The sequence below is a fragment of the Alosa pseudoharengus genome, unplaced genomic scaffold, assembly GCF_046254945.1.
Source record: "Alosa pseudoharengus isolate Yale_2024_CS ecotype anadromous, Long Island Sound unplaced genomic scaffold, YU_APseudo_1.1 YU_APseudo_1.1_scf_8, whole genome shotgun sequence".
In the NCBI taxonomy this organism is placed as follows: Eukaryota; Metazoa; Chordata; class Actinopteri; order Clupeiformes; family Clupeidae; genus Alosa; species Alosa pseudoharengus.
The window spans coordinates 25,218,128-25,228,691 of record NW_027468870.1 but is presented as its reverse complement, the minus strand read 5'-3'; the positions used below and the strand labels follow the sequence as shown (position 1 = coordinate 25,228,691).

At 38.9% G+C, this 10,564-nt stretch overlaps 2 long non-coding RNA genes across 2 annotated transcripts; both read left to right on the top strand.

Moving 5' to 3' along the window:
* Positions 1-3,320: 3,320 nt before the first annotated feature.
* Positions 3,321-5,808, top strand: LOC143111997 (uncharacterized). Its single transcript, XR_012984649.1, has 3 exons — positions 3,321-3,821; positions 5,123-5,183; positions 5,493-5,808. It is a non-coding gene; the product is annotated as an uncharacterized LOC143111997 (long non-coding RNA).
* Positions 5,809-7,905: 2,097 nt separating this feature from the next.
* LOC143111735 (uncharacterized) lies at positions 7,906-9,770 on the top strand. Its single transcript, XR_012984604.1, has 3 exons — positions 7,906-7,996; positions 8,659-8,781; positions 9,284-9,770. It is a non-coding gene; the product is annotated as an uncharacterized LOC143111735 (long non-coding RNA).
* Positions 9,771-10,564: the final 794 nt, after the last annotated feature.

Here is a 10,564-nt window from a genome sequence, read left to right as displayed (position 1 = left end):
AGATTGGATATGGGCCTGTATTTGTTTAGCATGGAGGCATCCAGGTTATGCTTCTTGAGAAGTGGCTTTATAACAGCTGTTGTAAGTCAGTGACTTAGGGAAAATGCCATACAGCAGTGATGAATTTACCATGTGAAGGACATCTGCTGCTATAAGGTGAAAAACAAGAGAAATTGGTTGGCAAAATGTCTAAGCCACATGTGGAAGAGCTGAGATTCTGTACCGTTTTTTCAAGTGTGTCGTGGTCTATCAAGCTGAACTCTGACATCAAGTTAAGTTTCCCTCTATTTGTAGTTGGAAGTTCCGGATGTTGAATTAGTAATTGAGCAGATATGTTGAGTCTGATTTTGTCAATTTTACCTTTAAAAAAATATGAAAACTCATTGCATTAATTAGTTGAGAGAAGTTCAGGCGCTTAATTGTGAGGGGGGATTTGTTAACTTATCGACAGTCGAAAATAGAACACGAGTGTTATTTGAACTTCTACTGATGATGTTAGAAAAGACTGTCTTGCTTTGCATATTTTGTTGTTAAATGTGCGGAGCATCTCTTTATGGATTTCATAATGGATCTGAAGTTTGTATTTACGCCATTTTCTTTCGGTCTTCCTACAATCTCTTTTTAGGAGTTTAACCGCTGGATTTTGCTTCCATGGTGCTTTCTGTTTGTCCTTAATTTTCTTGAATTGTAACGGAGCAATGTCATCCATAATGTTTTCCATTTTTGCATTAAAGTGATCAAATAATTCTTGAATTTCCCCTGGAGATCAATAAAGTATCTATGTATCTATCTATCTATCTATCTATCTATCTAAGTCTTCTACCGAGTCTGACAGTTGACGTCTGTGAAAGTGCTTGCTCAAAGAGAGCACTAGTCTGATCGTTTATGATTCTTCTTTTTACCATCATAGATCTGTTCTGAGTGTGTGGGGACAGACACATCAAAGAACACGCAGAAATGATCGGATAACGGCAGGTCTTTAACAACTGTAGACATTGAGACCCTTTGTGATAACAATGTTGAGGGTATGGCCGAGAGAGTGTGATGGCACCTGTACATGCTGTGTTAGGGAGAAAGTATCGATTAGTGCAATTAATTCCTTGGCATAATTGTTTTCAGGATTATCCACATGCAATTTTAGATCCCCTGACAGTCAAACTCAATGCAAATGACTGATAGCAGTTCACCTAACTCTTCAAGAAAGACTTTAGCTGAATGTTTTGGAGGCCTGTAAATTGTCAGTAATAAAATCTGAGGAGAAGACTTAATGCGTGCACACAGATATTCAAATGAAGTAAAGTCACCGAATGACGACTGATTGCACTCAAAAGACGTCTTGAAAAAAACTTCTTTCATTTGCTCTGGTAGCACTCAAAAAACTGAAATTTGGGGGAGCTGATTCGATGAGAGTAGTAGCACTGTTTGCTTTGTCTAACCATGTCTCAGTTAAAAGTAAAAAATCAAGGTTGTGTGTGCAAATCAAATCATTAATTAAGAATGGTTTGAAAGAGATATTTAGGAGTGCTAGTTTTGCTGTAAGTGTTGGGGAAATATTATCCATGGGGGAAATCTGAGGTTGTTGTCGTACGGGTAGGAGGTTTTGACTGGTTTACCCTGTAAGCTCGATGCACTTGTCTTCTATTACTTGTCAATACAGGAATAGAGAATGTCATAGGCTTACTGGGTCTCGGCATGTTCTCAAAACTACTGTCAGTACCATTTCTATTGCAGGGACCCTGAGAATATCATACAACACTGTCATGAAAAAATTGTCCCCTGCAGCTGCTATATGCCAGCTGAGAATATGAACTAAGAGGTTGTTGCTGCTTAAGAGATCCTTCTGAGCGGGGAGGAGGAGGCCGTGGAGGTGCCATGCGCTCCTTTGGTGCTAAAGGCCTTGGGCTACTAAAAAACTGCAAGGCTACTGGCAGCAGTCCTTCCATTCTTGCAGGGAAAATCATGTGCTGGGGTGGGGATGGGTATACAGGGGATCCTGGGGAATTTGAGTGGGTGGTGGGGTGTTGGGGTGGGGATGGTGATGGGAGATTAGGGGGGTTTGGGTGGCTTGGGAGTTTGACTGGGTGGGGACGTGATTGGGTGTATGTGGTGATGGGAAATCAAGGAAGATGGGGTTGAATATTGGTTCAGAGTCTCCATCTGCCTGCTGAGGTCCTGGGGAGTTTGTTGCATACGTTTCGCTTTCAGCAGGTATTCCAGTAGTGTATTCCATGTTTCCGAAATAAACAGTAATTCTGAGGCACTCACAAGGAATATAAATTAAAAAGCCTTTATTTTAAACTTGGCTATTCATTAAAAAACATGGCAACATGTTTTGGCCTCTGTGGCCTTCTTCAGGACAAATTCAAAATGTCCGTAGACTAGATACAGTAGATACAGAGACTGCAGATGCAAAGAAAATATTTCTAGATCTAAAGAAACTTTCAGAAAAAGATTTGAAATTACAGATGCATATGACTACATTATCAGATTACTGGAGAGAAAAAAATATCCCAAGAGGATTGAGGATTAAGAAATTTCCATCGTTTGGCTTCGGGAACAGAGTTTATGAACAAATGGGAAGCTATTTTGAATAAGTGTTCCTTAGACCTTATGCTACTGCTGATTGAAGAAGCTAAGAAGCAGAAATATGCAACAGAGAAAGAAATAACTTCAATTAAAAAAGAGATTTCTACAAAATATAAGGATCAGGAACTCCCTTTTGAAAAAGAGATTAAAGAAGGACTAGACAGTGACACATCAAACAAGAGAAACTAGCAAAATTCAAGAGAGACCAATCAGACTATAAGGGAGAGAAAGTCTACACATGAAGGCAAAGACGCAATCGAAATGCACAGATACAAAGGAAAATAACTGTATCGTTTGAACTGCCAAGTAGTGATGATGACCAATCTCCAAGTGAAAGCCTTCCTCCTGTGGATTTTTTAGGCACCAGACCCAAAAAAGACAACAGAGTACAAAGACGAAAAGGCGCAAGACCAGACGAGGACGAAGACGAGGCAGTCCATCCAAAAGGCAGGAGCATGAGAAAGAAAAACAAGAAGTAATCAATATCTCTGGTATATCACTTTCAAACAGCCAGATTTCAGTTCTATCAAATCCAACTAGGAGTTCCAAACAAAGGTTGACTTATTCAAATTTTACCGCAACCTTCAGCTAAGAGTCTCTTTGGGGTTGTTGAAATTGCATGAATTTATTGAAAGAACCTCACATGATTTATTAGTGGTCCTTCTGAAATTAAAAAAAATCATGTGAGCCTAAGCTATTCCTTGAGAATGTCAAATAAGCCTATCTCATCTAAAAATGGCGTCTCTTCCGTTTAGCTACATTAAGACGTATCGCTACTTCCGGTCATACGGAACACCATTCACGGTGAATGGCAATGGCACAGATGATTTGCACAAGGCGGTATTGTGTGCCTCTGTGTACCAACAGCAGACCAAAACAACCATATTTGAGCTTTCAAAATTTTCCCCGCGATGTGGACCGTCAAAGAAAATGGATTCAAGCCATCAGGAGAGAGGAAGGCCCACTGTTTAACGTCTCTAATAGCACAGTCCTTTCTAGTATGCATTTCCGTAGCAGTGACCTGTACAAAACACCTAGTGGTTTTAACAAACCAGAGGTCTCTGAAACAACCCAAGCCAGGAAGTCTGTTTTTGAAAGGACAACTGAGAGACTGGGGTTTGATGTTCATGAAGTCCAACAACCTTGTGGAAAAAAGATGTTGATGTTGCTAGCTACCTTAGCTTAGCTAGCTAGCCTAGCTACGGACCATAACTACGACGCACGACCATCCCCAGGTAAGATTTGATCCGAGTATATGAACTGGCAAGGAGATAAATAGCTAGGTGTACATTTGCATATACATTATGTTTATTTGGAGGATTTTACTGGCTCTGTGCACTACATAATTAATACTTAAATTGTACCAAAACGTAAGAAATAACATTAGCCTACAATGTGCAAGTGTTAAGCTTCTTAAAACCATGGGTGACTGATGAGCACTGATGCTAGTCTGACTGCAGTCTGCTCGGTTTCAAGTCGATATTTAAACGCAATTGTAGCTTCCACCTTTTTCCTAAATACACCAGCCTACTGTATGATATGAAAGACGAACTTCGTGTTTGTGTTATGGTGGGTGAACGGCACACGTTTCTCGCTCGTTGTAATCGCTTTTAAAAAGCACCTAAAGATGAATGCTTCAGTTGTGCCAAAATGTATGAAATACAATTTATGCAAGTGTTTTCTTAAACCCGCGGGCAGCTCCAAGGATTACTGCTGTGTGTCAGTCTGCTCGGTTTCAAGTAGATATTTAAACGCAATTTTAGCTTCCACCTTTTTCCTAAATACACCAGCCTACGGCATGATATGAAAGACGAACTTCGTGTTTGTGTTATGGTGGGTGAACGGCACACGTTTCTCGTTCGTTGTAATCGCTTTTAAAAAGCACCTAAAGATGAATGCTTCAGTTGTGCCAAAATGTATGAAATACAATTTATGCAAGTGTTTTACGCTTCTTAAACCCGTGGGCAGCTCCAAGGAGCACTGCTGCAGTAGATATTTACGTGATTTTAGCTTCCCCCCCGCCTACGTGCACTACGTGGAGTTTGTCTCTACCTAGTGCTGCACAGAGCCAATAGCCCTAGGTAACAAAGCAAAGATATAGATAGTAATGTTAGCTAGGTTTAGACAGCAAATTGTGTTCGTGTGTCTGTGTCTGTTTTAAACTAAACAAGAGATTATTTCATACATTTATATTTCATACACCTTTTACTGAAACACTAGCCTGGCTTAATTGCCTTCCTACGTACTTCCGCTCGATTTTCATCTCCCTCCACCATGGCAAATTGCCAGGCTACTGAAACACAGATTATTGTGATGCTATTTTGTGTCACAGCACTCATAACTTACTACAGTATGTCATCATTGCACACTAAAGTAATTGTAGTGTACTGTAATTAATTAATAAGCATTTGTTGTTTACAGTTTAGCAGGATGTCAGCATCAGGGAAATAAGCTATTCTTGATATGGACTGAGTTTAAAGAGGTGCTGTGATCTGTTTCATTATTTCTCTACTTTTTCTCTATTTGTTTGCATCAGGTAGGTGCATTGGATGCAGCTCACACGAGGATAGTGGAACTCGAGGTGCTGGTGTTGTCACGTGAGTATTTTCACTTCCCTGCTCTTCTACATGCATACACACGCACCCATACACTCCCACATGCTAAGTTGTTAGTAATAATCACTGAATCCGAAATCAAGAAAATACATCGAGAAATATGTCACACACACATGCACGCCCACATGCTGATCAACAGAATAATTGTAAAACAGACAAATTGAAAATTGAACAAAGCACGCACCCATGCACACACACACACACACACACACACACACACACACACACATACTATTGAAGAAATACGTCCATAAATGTGGAATGATAAAAAATATCTTATTTGTCTTTCAGAACTTCAATGAAGGACTCGTCTCACCAAATCCTCTCCTCTACACGGAAATGTCTGATCAGTACAAAGTGGGGAACCTGCAAAGGATCAACCACCTGACAATCTAGGCTCGCACCCAGATGTATCATAACGATGCTGCAGTGGGAGACCTTGACCTACCAGAGATCCACGTAGTGGTGGAGCACTTCTGGCTCCAGCCCCTGCCGCATATCTGCGGTTTGCCACGTTCCCTTGAGGATCCTCCCTGCTAACCACTGCTGGGTCTCATCTCTCCTGGCAGCAAGGACCTCATGGCTTGCTGTGAGCCTGCTCTCCACAGGTGGCTCCGGGTGTACATATATATATATATATATATATATATATATATATATATATATATATATATATATATATATATATATATATATATATATATATATATATATATATATATATATAATAATTGGTTTATAGGTGTTCATGTATTGTTCCATGTTGTGTATTTCTATGATGTCCACAAGTTTTTCAATAAAATATGTTTCTTGTTTACTTGTTACTTTGACATTAACCTTTTATAGGGCATATATAATGTGGATTTCACTCTGCAGCGTCCCAATGTTTTTGTTTTTTAAATGACCAACTGGTTAGGTTACGTTTACTTGAGTGCGTGGCTTGTGCAACAATGTGATTAGAGTCTACCAACACACAAAACAGCATATCCCCGCAGTCTTCCTGGCCGAAGTAGTGTTAGTAATAGCACGGTGAGTGGAACATATTAGCAAAAGTTTCTGAACCTTAACTCGTGGAACAACAACTAAAACTTTTGGGAAAGAAATAAGAGCTTTGTCTTCCATAGTGTTGCAACAATTTGCTACTTAGGTGTTTTTCTATGGGGAAATGTTTTGGATATCATACACATTATGGTCATAAGACGGACACATACACACAAGGCATTTAATCAATGATATATCAGCTTGGCTTTTTATGTAAGATTGCCTTTTACAATGTACCTACATAAAAGGCAATCTTACATAAAAAGCCAAGCTGGTATATCATTTATTAAATGCCTCATGTGTATATCTGTCCTTCATATGACCATCATTTGTATGATATCCAAAACATTTCCCCATAAAACACACCTAACTTTCACAAGTTAGGCTCCTTACTGTAGTCTACACAGGAAGGTGCATTTGTTATTAACATTGCAAGATGCTTAGACATCGACACTGTTGCAAGTAAGATGTCATCCTTCAATCAACTAGGCTTCAGTGACGTTTAGCACGAAAAACAGGGTAGGTAGCGTTTGTTTGTCAATTATTGATGCATACTCTAGACAACGTTTTTGTTGACAAACCATAGCCATTTGTGTTGCATCTTTTTAATATTATTTGGCCAACGCACCCCCTTCAAAAAGACTGTTGTAAACAATAGCTATTTCGGCGTGCTTGTTCCTTTTGCCCCTGACAGATTCAATGTTCACTACACCTCGTTTGTGCGGCTCCTCGTTTTTTCTAAGAGATGGGTAGCACAGTGATCTCACAACGACACTACCATCTAGGCCTACTACGTTGGAGACTATACAAAAACAACATGCACGTAATAATTTCAAAATAAAATACTGGATCATTTCGTTACACAGCTTTATTGAAGTGCATTTACAAGCTGTGTTTGGATCTGACGTTAGCCACCTAGCTACACCTCTTTTGTGCGGCTCCTCGTTTTTTCTAAGAGATTGGTAGCACAGTGATCTCTCACAACGACACTACCATCTAGGCCTACTACGTTGGAGACTATACAAAAACAACATGCACGTAATAATTTCAAAATAAAATACTGGATCATTTCGTTACACAGCTTTATTGAAGTGCATTTACAAGCTGTGTTTGGATCTGACGTTAGCCACCTAGCTTCTAGCTAGCTGACATCAACATTACCTTCACAAAACATAAACTGATCATGGAACATTCTATATCTACAATCCAATTCTGATGGTTTAGTAGAAGAAGGTTACAGGATAATTTTGTTACACTGCTTTATTGAAGTGCATTTACAAGCTGTTGTGTCTTATCTAGTATTATCCATCTAGCAATCTGGTATTAGCCATCTAGCTAGCTGATTGACTTTACCTTCATATTTATATAAAAATTGTTCATGGAACAATTTATATCCCCGATCCAGTTTGGATCGCTTAGTTTTCGTGTGATGTTCCACAATATCTGACACCTGTGATAGATTAATATTTGGCAGATGCCGCAAATTCCTTGTGAACTTGTTGATAGCTCTGATAACGTTAGTTTCTCCATAAGACATCGTTAACCGGAAGTGAGTATACGGCTTATCGATATTCAAAATGGCGGCGTGAAATAGGCTTATTCACATAATTTTATCATGTTGGATGGTAAGAACTAAGTGACGTGACCACCCCGCTAGCTCGTGCACCTGACCTGAGTCTAAGCGGGAAGGAGGAATCAACTGGCTTTCTTGCTCTGAAGACATTACGAGCGGCATGCAAGATCTACAATGTGAGGTAAATATCAATTGATTCTTAATCTTCGGTAGCTTTTCCGAATGTTTTGCCAAGCTATTGCGTTTTTACAGTACAAACAGATAGTTGCACTAACTTCTTACATCTAATCATACCAGCTATGGGTTACTGTTGTGGCGTCAGCCCAATATAACGGTCGAGAATGGGGTTATTGTTGTGGCGTTTTCGTCGTATTCAAGTGGTGTGTGTTTTACTATTTCGACACATGTTTCATAGCGAATTCATTTCATTTTCGGGAACCTGTTGTGGTCACTGCTGTACGTCAATTGCTGTGCGGATTTAGAACCTAGAAAGTGTACATCAAGCTAAGCTAGCTGGGTTTTGATGGCGCCAAGGCATGACTGGCTGTAACGCGTGCGTACATTGAAACCCATGACAACTGGTGAATAAATGCTGAAGCTTTTTGATGATGATATTTGAAAAACGGTGTTGTGAAATCCTGCTTCAAACAGCCAAAGGAGCATTTTTGTTTATCTGGCAGTCACTGGTTAGCATTGCATATGGACAATAGCTGCTACATTTAGATAACTGAACCTTTCACTGTTCAATGCTACATGGTCATAAATCTTGGTGCACTTAATGTGCTTTTGTACTTTTTAAGACGAGTAATGCTGAGTTTGTATCATGTGATTTGGGTGTTGCAGAGCGTGTAGAAGAGGATTTACCACCTGTAGAGCAAACGGTCCCTCACAGTCCAGTTCCAAATACACTTCAGAAGGAGCTTGCTGCAGCATTACTGAAATTGGAACATTTGGTGCATGTGCCAGGTAAGTTACAGCAATTGATGATTTTGTACACACACACACACACACACACAGCCCTGTTCTCTAGGTCACTCCCTTCTTTCTTTTGTCTCCCTCCCTCATACTTTCTATACATCCTTTCTCAGGTTAATCTTGTATTCCTACTTCCCTCTTCTTTTCTTCTCCATCGGTTTCTTACTTTTTACCTAACTCTTCCACTTTCTCTCTCCCTCCTTCTTTTTGTTATTGTGTTGTACTTCCCTCTCTTTCTTCTCCATCAAACTGAACCTTTTATAACTGTTCAATGCTACATGGTCATAAATCTTGGTGCACTTAATGTGCTTTTGTACTTTTTTAAGACGAGTAATGCTGAGTTTGTAAAGCTGTACACAGGACAATACATGGTAAATTTGATTCATGAAGTGTTATACATTTTTAAAAGTTGTGTTGTGATCACAATGTTGTGTGTCTGTATTCATATTCTGTATTGGTATATCAACCTCCCTTTCTGTGTTCTCTTTCACAGTAAATGTGGCAGTGCAAGGGATGTGAATCAGCGGTTCAAAGTAGGTCTGATCTTCTTGCTCATTACAAACTCCATCATCCCCACTTTGGCCGCACCACAAACTACCCCTGCACATATACAGATTGTCCCTGTACTTTTAAAACATGGAACGCTCTTATTGTTCACATCGGCACACAATTAGGTCAGACCTTAGATCAGTTAACCACCTTCTCGTGTCATCTATGTAGCTGTTCCAATTTGCCAAACGAAAGGGAGTATTTCATTCATGTCAACACACATCTGAGGAAAAATGAAGTTGTGTCTTGCATGTTCACTGGCTGTACTTTTCAAAGTTATGACTTGCAATGTAGAAAGTTCAAGGGACTAGCAATTTTGAAATGCACCGAATATTGCCCAAGAACATTTTATTTTTGTAATAAATGCATCACGTTTTTATTTCATTTGTCTGCAATGTCTGGAAATGTGAAATAAATGTTGTAAATGTGTACTCAAATTCTAGTTGTGGTTGATTGCTTCAGGTTATTGAAGAGGCTTTTTAAAATAACATGTTAATTTGACATGCAATAGTTTTTAAAATATGACATGAAAAAATCTTGTACATCGGTTGCATCAAAAAAATTATGTCCATCAAACAAGAAAAAAATCATGTTGGACTTATGACAATCTTATATATCAGTGGCACATGTAAAAATTATGTTCATCAAAGCAAAATAAATCATGTTTGACTGATAAGAAACAATTTCTTCACATACACATGAAAAAATCATGTTAATTTAACAGAATACAATTTGCCACTTTTAACATGAATTAATTGGACTTCGTGGACATGATTTAATTGATGCAACTGATGTACAAGATTTTTTTATGTTAATTTAACAGCCCATTTTTTTCAGTGTATAGAGAAACAGCTGCTCACTCCCAAGAGACACACTTTAGGCCCAAGTCAACTTTTATGCCTTATATAAACAATTCGACTCTGAACACGTTCTCTACAAAAGTTACATATGAAGTGAATAAACTCTTCGCACCTGATAAAAAAACTCAACAGAATCACAACCTGTCACTATATACATTGATCACAAAGAAGGATTAAAGGCATTGTCACATTACTTGGAGAAGAGACCACCAGAACAGATGCCCCCAGCAGTGTTTATCTTATATTAAAACTAACAGAATGGACTCTAACTAACAATGTTTTCCTATTCCAAAATAAATTCTTTAAACAGATAAAATGTACAGCAATGGGAGCTTGCTTTGCACCAAATTATTCGAATTTGTTTA